Consider the following 10,655-nt stretch of genomic DNA (forward strand, 5'->3'; position numbering starts at 1 on the left):
CTCAGTTTGTAAAAACTCATAGTACGGTAGAGTAACAGACATTCAATAGCAAAAAAAAGTTCATTTGATCCATATGTTGAGAACAGTAAGCTACACATATGCAGAACAGCTTTCAAATCAAACACATAACAATGATACTTAACTTGCCAAATTATAGCAACATTCAGGACAAACATCACAAAGCATTGAAAAACAACAGGTTGAGTTTGAATTATTCTTTGACAACACTGCTGCTGTTCAGGAAATAATAAGTTATAATTTATTAACGCATTGTTTGCGCAACAAATATGTATTAGCTAACTAGTAAGCTAGTTAGATACCAACTCTTATCCTGAAGCATCGATTGTATTTAAATGGTGGCTCAGTATCTGAATTCACAGATTTCATTAACAGTTTGGAAGCGAAAGAGACTTGTCTAGAAGCTAAAACCAAGCCATCTCCTTGACAGTCCTTAACAATATCATTGTTAGCTAGCAAATTAGCCGAGTTATTCAAAGTGCAAACAACTAACGTTAATTATCCGAAGTTAGCGAGCTCACCTTACAAATTTGGTCAGCTAGTCAAACAAAACCTTTCAAGTGTTGCTAGTAAGTTGCTTTGAATGACTAACTTGTTTGCTAACAGTAACATCATGTTTCTGGGTAGCTAGTTAGCTAACTATGTTAGTTAGCATAACTAGCTTGCTTGTTAGCTAACAACTGGCAGGTGCAGCATATGGTTAGCGAGCTTGCTACCAGCAGTTGCTAACGTTAGCCTGTCTCTGGTGGAGTTGAATTTGCAACGTTAGCTAACTGCACTGACTTGGTTAGAGATAACATTTGTGCTTGAGGTAACGTTAGCTAATCGTCAGTGTGACAATAGCATAGGATCATCCGATAATCTCAAGGCAATCGTTGCCTTTGATTGATGGCTAGCTAACGTTGTGTTCACTAGCAAACTGTTAGCAAACCGTCGACTTGATTAAACAGTTCGTTGTCATCGTTACCAACGACACCCCAATCAAGCCAATACGTGATAAAAGCTAAAAAAAAAATAATAATAAATAAAAAAAATTGCTAACTAAGCTAAGGTACCTTATTTTTATGAACATTACGCCCTTTATTATTCATGGCCATGAAAAGCAGGAGTATAATTTAGATAGCCACAGCTATTGCAACACTTACCCTTGAAGAGCTTGTTCTACATCTGTGATTTGTTTGAGATGTGACTGCAACAACAACAAGTAACAATAATTCAGGCAGCTAGCTAGGTAGCCAAGTGCTGCTGCTGCTGCTAATACAGGAGTAGCTAGCCTAGCTAGCGAGCCACTGTGGGATGTTTTTAATTATAAAACGAAACTGACCACGTTTGATATTAATTCTGTCATAAAATGATGTCGTAGGGAGTAATCGGTGTCGGGGTATTTTCTCTTCAGTTGGCTAAAGAGGCACAGTGTGTGAGAGTACAACTAGCAGAAGGAACCGGTATCTTTGAGAGGTGTACTAAAGCGTGACACCTTCTCTTCTTCATTTTCGGATGTGGAGATACTTATTCCATCTACTGGTAAATTACTGCCACCTACTGTAGAAGAAATTAGAAACTCCAATAACGTGACCACCCGAGTTTTTCACGGGTCCACCCGATCCCAAATAACAGAGACCTGACCCGGGACCTGTCATCTGGTCTCCGGTCTATGTAATTACAGCTGATAGACCCAAATGGACCCGAACACGGCTCTGCATAAGATATTTTTTCTATGCTAAGTAAGGTAGCAACATTTATTGACTAGCCAAGATATAAAACCTATTCATTAACCAAAAGAGCAACTTGGCTGATAAACATATTTATTTGTCACAGTCTATTTTATCTTTATTTAACTAGGCAAGTCAGTTAAGAAGATACACTTATGGTCAATGATGCCTAGGAACAGTGGGTTAACTGCCTTGTTCAGGGGCAGAACAACTGAACTTTTTTTTTTCCCCCCTACCCTGTTAATTTGGGGATTTGATCTTGCAACCTTTCAGTAACAAGTCCAACCCTCTAACCACTAGGCTACCTGCCTGTTAGGGTACAGGCCTAGTTCTAGTACAGGTACATTACACACAAAAAAACAGAATACCATCTTTGTACGGGTGCTTTTTTAAGCCCATAAGTCAAGACAGTAAACCCATGTATATGCAAGGTAGCTAGCAACCTGTATGCTGTTTATCTTTCACATCTAGTACAATAAATGGGTATCACCCAACCAAAGATCTAGTGGAAAGCGAAAGCCATCGTTTCGGTGGCGTTTTAATTGCCATTATAACTTTTGTAATCTCGGCCATAGGAATATAATCAGATTCTATGTCTATGTTCTCAGCAAACCAGAACCATTTATGTTAGGCCCAATGTCTGTCCATTGGTATGTCCACAAAATATGACACATTTTGTAGAACCGCGGACAATCTCTCACTTTGATTTGGACATACATGGTATAAGTATGTGGACACCACTTCAAATTAGTGGATTCAGCTATTTCAGACACACCCGCTGCTGACAGGTGTATGAAATCGAGCACAAAGCCATGCAATCTCCATAGACAAACATTGACAGTAGAATGGCCTTACTGAAGAGCTCAGTGACTTTCAACGGGGCACCATCATAGGATGCCACCTTTCCAACAACTCAGTTTGTCAAATTTCTGCCCTGCTAGAGCTGCCCTGGCCAACTGTGAGTGCTGTTATTGTGAAGTGGAATCATCTTGGAGCAACAACGGCCCATACGCAAAGTGGTAAAACACACAAAATCACAGAAAGGGACTGCTGAGTGCTGAAACAGGTAGCTTGTAAATATTGTCTGTACTCGGTTGCAGCACTCACTACCGAGTTCCAAACTGCCTCTGGAAGCAATGTCAGCACAATAACAGTTTGTTGGCAGCTTCATGACAGCCGCACACAAGCGGCTAAAACACAGATTGATTTGGTGTTCAGTAATAAACCAGAGAGAATGACTAAATCATTCAATATGTTTACTGGGCTATCTGATAATAATCTGACACTTATAGTCAGAAAGCTTTCTAAGAACAGGTTTAACCTCTACTGTTAGAAAGCCTGATTAGCTCAGAATACCAAAGAGTGAATTAATTATCCAGACTACAATAAATGGTTTCCTAAAGAAAAGAAAATCCACTCCACACTCTTCCTTGGCTAAATGGAGAAATCTGGAAATTGATGGAAGAACGAGATTATGCTCTAAAAACAGCCCTAAAATCCAAATTAGAGCATGGCAGACGTAGGTTTACCATGTTGAGAAATAAGGTGATGAAAGAAATCAGACAGGCCAAGGCAAACTTTTTTATTAACATAATTAGTGAAGCAAAGAGAAATTCTAAATTGATCTGGGAGAATCTAAAAAGGTTAACAGGGAAAGACCATAGTAACACTACAAAAAGACTAGAAATCATGGTGAATAACAGTCTAACACAGGATGCAGTCGAAATAGCAATAGCCTTCCATTTCTACTTTATTGACTCTGACAGGGTACTGACACAGAACCCGTCTACTAGTTTCTTGGGCTCAGGGCTAGTAAATGACACTCAACCTGTCTTCATCACGAGGAAGGTTTCTGAGTCAAAGGTGAACAAGGTGATTAGCTCAGTAAAGAACTCTAAAGCCAAAGATGTGTTTGGGCTGGACTCTACCTTTCTTTAAAAAACTACAACGAGTCACTCATTGTCCCCATTACTAAGGTCACCAACACATCTATTGGTCTGGGGGTGTTTCCAAGGGTATGGAAGTCGGCCATAAAAACGGCCATCTTTAAATCGGGTGACCCAGCTGACGTGAGTAACTACAGGCCCATTAGTATACTACCTGTGGTGTCGAAGGTTGTTGAAAAGTCTGTAGCAGAGCAACTGAAAGCCCACATGAACAACAGCCCCTTCACATTACACTCCATGCAGTTTGGCTTCAAAGCGAAACACTCCACAGAAATGGCCAACTGCTTTCTTCTGAAATGTGAAGTCCAAGATGGACAAAGGGGGTGTTGTTGGGGCTGTGTTTCTGGACCTAAGGAAGGCTTTTGATACTGTTAATTGTCCAAGTTCAACTTTTCCCCCAATGCCCTGAGATGGATGAAATCATACCTTGAAGGCAGAACTCAGTGTGTCAATGAGCTGTTGCCCACTCTTAGCTATGATGTGGGCGTTCCCCAAGGGTCACTACTGAGGCCTCTCCTGTTCAGCCTGTACATTAATGATCTGCCTTCTGTCTGTACTGGGTCTGAAGTTCAAATGTATGCAGATGATACGGTGATATATGTGCAAAGAGCAAACAACAAGCTGCACAAGAACTCACTACTGTAATGGTCCAGGTTACATAGTGACTCACTACTGAAATGGTCCAGGTTACAAAGTGACTCACTACTGTAATGGTCCAGGTTACAAAGTGACTCACTACTGTAATGGTCCAGGTTACATAGTGACTCACTACTGTAATGGTCCAGGTTACATAGTGACTCACTACTGTAATGGTCCAGGTTACATAGTGACTCACTACTGTAATGGTCCAGGTTACATAGTGACTCACTACTGTAATGGTCCAGGTTACAAAGTGGCTCACTACTGTAATGGTCCAGGTTACAAAGTGACTCACTACTGTAATGGTCCAGGTTACAAAGTGGCTCAGTGACTCGTATTTGCATCTCAATGTGAAAAAAACTGTCTGCATGTTCTTCACAAAGAGGTCAACGGATGCTACTGAGCCAGATGTCTATGTGTCAGGGGAGAAGCACCAGGTGGTATCTGATTTTAAGTACCTTGGCATCATACTTGATTACAACCTCTCTTTTAAAAAGCAGGTGAAAAAAGTAATTCAAATAACCAAAATTCAACCTAGCTCATTTCCGATTTATACGAAATTGTTTGACTACAGAGGTAGCAAAACTGTACTTCAAATCTATGATACTCCCCCACTTAACATACTGCTTGACTAGTTGGGCCCAAGCTTGCTGTACAACATTAAAACCCATTCAGTCTGTCTACAAACAGGCTCTCAAAGTGCTTGATAGGAAGCCCAATAACCATCATCACCATTACATCCTCAGAAAGCATGAGCTCCTGAGTTGGGAAAATCTTGTGCAATATTCCGACGTATGTCTTGTATTCAAGATCCTAAATGGCCTGGCTCCTCCCCCTCCACTTAGTACTTTTGTTCAACAGAAAATCCAAATCTATGGCAGCAGATCCACTAGGTCTGCCATGAGGTGTCTGTATAGTTCCCTTAAGGAAAAGCACCTTTAGTAAATCCGCTTTCTCTGTGAGAGCTTCTCATGTCTGGAATACACTGCCAAACACTGTCATATGATGTCTGTTGTCTGTTGTCTGTAGCTTATGAGGTGTGGAAACACTCTGTTGCTTTTAATGGATTTTGTCTTGTTGCTTTTTGTCCTATATTGCTCTGTCTGTATGCTACGTCTTGCTTGTTCTATGTTGCTCGGTCTGTATGCTACGTCTTGCCTGTTCTATGTTGCTCGCTCTGTATGCTGTGCTTTGCTTGTCCTATGTTGCTCTGTCTGTATGCTACGTCTTGCCTGTCCTATGTTGCTCGGTCTGTATGCTACGTCTTGCCTGTTCTATGTTGCTCGGTCTGTATGCTGTGCTTTGCTTGTCCTATGTTGCTCGGTCTGTATGCTGTGCTTTGCTTGTCCTATGTTGCTCGGTCTGTATGCTGTGCTTTGCTTGTCCTATGTTGCTCTGCGTGTGCTCACTGCTCAATGATTGTCTGTATTGTAATTAAAAACCTGCTCAGGGACTGCGGTTGAAAATTAGCCGGCTGGCTAAAACCGTCACTTTTTACTGAATCGTTGAATAATGTGCACTGTCCCTGTAAAAATAAAATAAACTCAAACTCAAGCCTAAGATGAACATGCGCAATGCCAAGCGTCAGCTGGAGTGGTTTAACTCTCCACCATTGGATTCTGGAGCAGTGGAAACGCATTCTCTGGATTGATGAATCCCGCTTCACCATCTAGCAGTCCGACAGCCGAATCTGGGTTTGGCGGATGCCAGGAGAACGCTACCTGCCTCAATGCATAGTGCCTCAATGCAAACTGTAAAGTTTGGTGGAGGAGGAAAAAGGAATGGCAAATAAGTCTGGCTGCGCAACCGATTGGCAAACGTATTGCAAATTGAAATATCATGTGACTGAACTGAGTAAAAAGAAGAAGAAACTATACTATGAAACAAAGATAAATTACATAAAGAATGATGGTAAAAAGCTTTGAAAAGAAAACATTAAATAACATTTTTGGGAAAAAAAGGGCAAACTCACCTCCATCATTCATTGAATCGGATGGCTCATTCATCATTCAAGATTAGCACATTTAGGCATGACATGCCAGCAACAAACACTGACACTACACATCCAATTATATCTGACCAAATTATGAAAGACAAGAATTGGAATTTTGAATTCAGTAAAGTGAGTGTGGAAGAGGTGAAAAAATTATTGTTTTCTATCAACAATGACAAGCCACCGGGGTCTGACAACTTGGATGGAAAATTACTGAGGATAAAAGCAGACGATATTGCCACTCCTATTTGCCCAATTTTTAAGTCTACTAGGAAGCATGTGCCCCCAGGCTTGGAGGGAAGCAAAAGTCATTCCACTACCTAAGAATAGTAAAGCCCCATAGTCGACCAATCAGCCTGTTACCAACTTTCAGCATGCTTATAGGGAAGGACATTCAACATGCACAGTACAAATGATTGATGATTGGCTGAGAGAAATTGATGATGAAAAGTTTGTGGGGGCTGTTTTGTTAGACTTCAGTGCGGCTTTTGACATTATTGATCATAGTCTGAGGTTGGAAAAACGTATGTGTTATGGCTTTACATCCCCTGCTATATTGTGGATAAAGAGTTACCGGTCTAACAGAACACAGAGGGTTCTTTAATGAAAGCCTCTCCAACATAATCCTGGTAGAATCTGGAATTCCCCAGGGCAGCTGTCTAGGCCCCTTCCTTTTTTTCAATCTTTACTAATGACAGTATGTTTTTTTATGTATGCAGATGACTCAACACTATACATGTAAGCTACCACAGCGACTGAAATGACTTAGTTCTGAGCATGGGCTCAGAACAGGGCAGCACGACTGGTCCGTGAATGTGCACAGAGAGCTAATATTAATACTATGAATGTCAATCTCGTCTGGCTCAGAGTGGAGGAGAGATGGCCTTCATCACTACTTGTATTTCTGAGAGGTATTGACATGTTGAATGCACCAAGCTGTCTGTTTGAACTACTGGCGCACAGCTCTGACACCCAGGCATGCCCCACAGGACATGCCACCAGAGGTCTCTTCACAGTTCCAGAACAGACTATGGGAGGCTCACAGTACTACATAAAGCCATGACTACATGGAACTCTATTCCACATCAAGTAACTGATGCAAGCAGTAAAATTAGATTTAATAAACAGATAAAAATACACCTTAGGGAATAGCGGGACTGTGAAGTAACACAAACATAGTCACAGACACATGCAATACACACACACGATAACATACGCACTATACATACATGTACACATGGACTTTGTACTGTAGATATGTGGTAGTGGTGGAGTAAGGGCCCGAGGGCACACATTGTGTTCTGCCTTGGCAGCAGTTAATGGGGATCCATGATAAATACAAATACAAATGGTCTGGGGCTGTTTTTCATGGTTCGGGCTAGTACCCTTAGTTCTAGTGAAGAGACATCTTAACGTTACAGCATACAATGACATTCTAGATGATTCTGTGCTTCTAATTTCGTGGAAAAAAAGTTTGGGGAAGTCCTTTTCCTGTTTCAACATGACAATGCCCCCGTGCACAAAGCGAGGTCCATACAGAAAAGGTTTGTCGAGATCGATGTGGAAGAACTTGACTGGCCTGCAAAGATCCCTGACCTCAACTCCATCAAACATGTTTGTGATGAATTGGAACGCCGACTGCGAGCCAGGCCTAATCGCCCAACATCAGTACCTGACCTCACTAATGTTATTGTGGCTGAGTGGAAGCAAGTCCCTGCAGCAATGTTCCAACATCTAGTGGAAAGCCTTCCCAGAAGAGTGGAGGCTGTTATAGCAGCAATGTTCCAACATCTAGTGGAAAGCCTTCCCAGAAGAGTGGAGGATGTTATAGCAGCAGAGTTCCAACATCTAGTGGAAAGCCTTCCCAGAAGAGTGGAGGCTGTTATAGCAGCAATGTTCCAACATCTAGTGGAAAGCCTTCCCAGAAGAGTGGAGGCTGTTATATGAAGCAATGTTCCAACATCTAGTGGAAAGCCTTCCCAGAAGAGTGGAGGATGTTATAGCAGCAATGTTCCAACATCTAGTGGAAAGCCTTCCCAGAAGAGTGGAGGCTGTTATAGCAGCAGTGGAGGCTGTTATAGCAGCAATGTTCCAACATCTAGTGGAAAGCCTTCCCAGAAGAGTGGAGGCTGTTATAGCAGCAATGATCCAACGTCTAGTGGAAATCCTTCCCAGAAGGGTGGAGGCTGTTATAGCAGCAATGTTCCAACATCTAGTGGAAATCCTTCCCAGAAGAGTGGAGGATGTTATAGCAGCAATGTTCCAACATCTAGTGGAAAGCCTTCCCAGAAGAGTGGAGGCTGTTATAGGAGCAATGTTCCAACATCTAGTGGAAATCCTTCCCAGAAGAGTGGAGGCTGTTATAGCAGCAATGTTCCAACATCTAGTGGAAATCCTTCCCAGAAGAGTGGAGGCTGTTATAGCAGCAATGTTCCAACATCTAGTGGAAAGCCTTCCCAGAAGAGTGGAGGCTGTTATAGCAGCAATGTTCCAACATCTAGTGGAAATCCTTCCCAGAAGAGTGGAGGATGTTATAGCAGCAGTGTTCCAACATCTAGTGGAAAGCCTTCCCAGAAGAGTGGAGGATGTTATAGCAGCAGTGTTCCAACATCTAGTGGAAAGCCTTCCCAGAAGAGTGGAGGCTGTTATAGCAGCAATGTTCCAACATCTAGTGGAAAGCCTTCCCAGAAGAGTGGAGGCTGTTATATGAAGCAATGTTCCAACATCTAGTGGAAAGCCTTCCCAGAAGAGTGGAGGATGTTATAGCAGCAATGTTCCAACATCTAGTGGAAAGCCTTCCCAGAAGAGTGGAGGCTGTTATAGCAGCAGTGGAGGCTGTTATAGCAGCAATGTTCCAACATCTAGTGGAAAGCCTTCCCAGAAGAGTGGAGGCTGTTAAAGCAGCAATGTTCCAACATCTAGTGGAAAGCCTTCCCAGAAGAGTGGAGGCTGTTATATGAAGCAATGTTCCAACATCTAGTGGAAAGCCTTCCCAGAAGAGTGGAGGATGTTATAGCAGCAATGTTCCAACATCTAGTGGAAAGCCTTCCCAGAAGAGTGGAGGCTGTTAAAGCAGCAGTGGAGGCTGTTATAGCAGCAATGTTCCAACATCTAGTGGAAAGCCTTCCCAGAAGAGTGGAGGCTGTTATAGCAGCAATGATCCAACGTCTAGTGGAAATCCTTCCCAGAAGGGTGGAGGCTGTTATAGCAGCAATGTTCCAACATCTAGTGGAAATCCTTCCCAGAAGAGTGGAGGATGTTATAGCAGCAATGTTCCAACATCTAGTGGAAAGCCTTCCCAGAAGAGTGGAGGCTGTTATAGGAGCAATGTTCCAACATCTAGTGGAAATCCTTCCCAGAAGAGTGGAGGCTGTTATAGCAGCAATGTTCCAACATCTAGTGGAAATCCTTCCCAGAAGAGTGGAGGCTGTTATAGCAGCAATGTTCCAACATCTAGTGGAAAGCCTTCCCAGAAGAGTGGAGGCTGTTATAGCAGCAATGTTCCAACATCTAGTGGAAATCCTTCCCAGAAGAGTGGAGGCTGTTATATGAAGCAAAGGGGGACATACTTTTGGTCATGTAGTGTATCTACTAAAGTCATGTTCGGGAGGCAAGCTATTTCTCTGCCAGTAATTGGCCTGCTCTGCCTTGACGGTTAGTAAAATATACATTTTCATAAACTGCCATTAATAGTATTGATAGTATGCATCACCATATCTCTCCTTTATATGGGTGAGAAGACCAGAAAGACATCCACAATAGTGATGTATATGACTGCTACTCCTTTAGGTATATCTCAACTCCTCCACCGGTACTAGACCTATAGTAGGCCTATTGTCCAATCAAATCCATGCACATATTTAGCAGATTTGATTTTGGAATGTTTCCCCTCTCTTCACCTCCCATCTACTCTGTCATCTCTGTCATCTCTGTCATCTGGAGATGTTAGTTGAATAGATTGATTCTATTTGAGAGAGTCCTCTGGGATTTGTGTGTGTGAGCACATACTCCATTTTTTAATTTAATTTTTCATTTAACTAGGCAAGTCAGTTAAGAACACATTCTTATTGATAATGACGACCTAGAAACAGTACCTGTCAGCAACGGGTGTGGCTGAAATAGCGGACACCCCATTTGAAAGGGGTGTTGGTGATGTAGTGTACTTTATAACGGTCAAGTTGGAAACCACAACACATCTAAATGAGGAAAAAGAGAGGCCTCAAAGCATTACATCTGATGTGAATCAGTAGTAGGGGAACATAGTAGGGGTTCACAGCAGTAACCACCAGGTGGAGTATGATCCAAAGAAAAGAGGTGGAAGCGCAGCACTCTAACAAGGAAGGAGTT

General features: G+C 42.3%; 1 protein-coding gene across 3 annotated transcripts in view; it reads right to left on the minus strand.

The window, feature by feature from the left end:
- Window positions 1-1,487, minus strand: part of LOC118377891 (arginine-glutamic acid dipeptide repeats protein-like) — a 670,308-nt gene extending 668,821 nt beyond the window's left edge. For all 3 annotated transcript variants that reach the window (XM_052484576.1, XM_052484574.1, XM_052484575.1), the window contains exon 1: window positions 1,164-1,487. The gene's annotated coding sequence lies outside the window, so the exon portion shown is untranslated. The remainder of the gene's footprint in view (window positions 1-1,163) is intronic.
- Window positions 1,488-10,655: the final 9,168 nt, after the last annotated feature.

The sequence above is a fragment of the Oncorhynchus keta genome, chromosome 28, assembly GCF_023373465.1.
Source record: "Oncorhynchus keta strain PuntledgeMale-10-30-2019 chromosome 28, Oket_V2, whole genome shotgun sequence".
In the NCBI taxonomy this organism is placed as follows: Eukaryota; Metazoa; Chordata; class Actinopteri; order Salmoniformes; family Salmonidae; genus Oncorhynchus; species Oncorhynchus keta.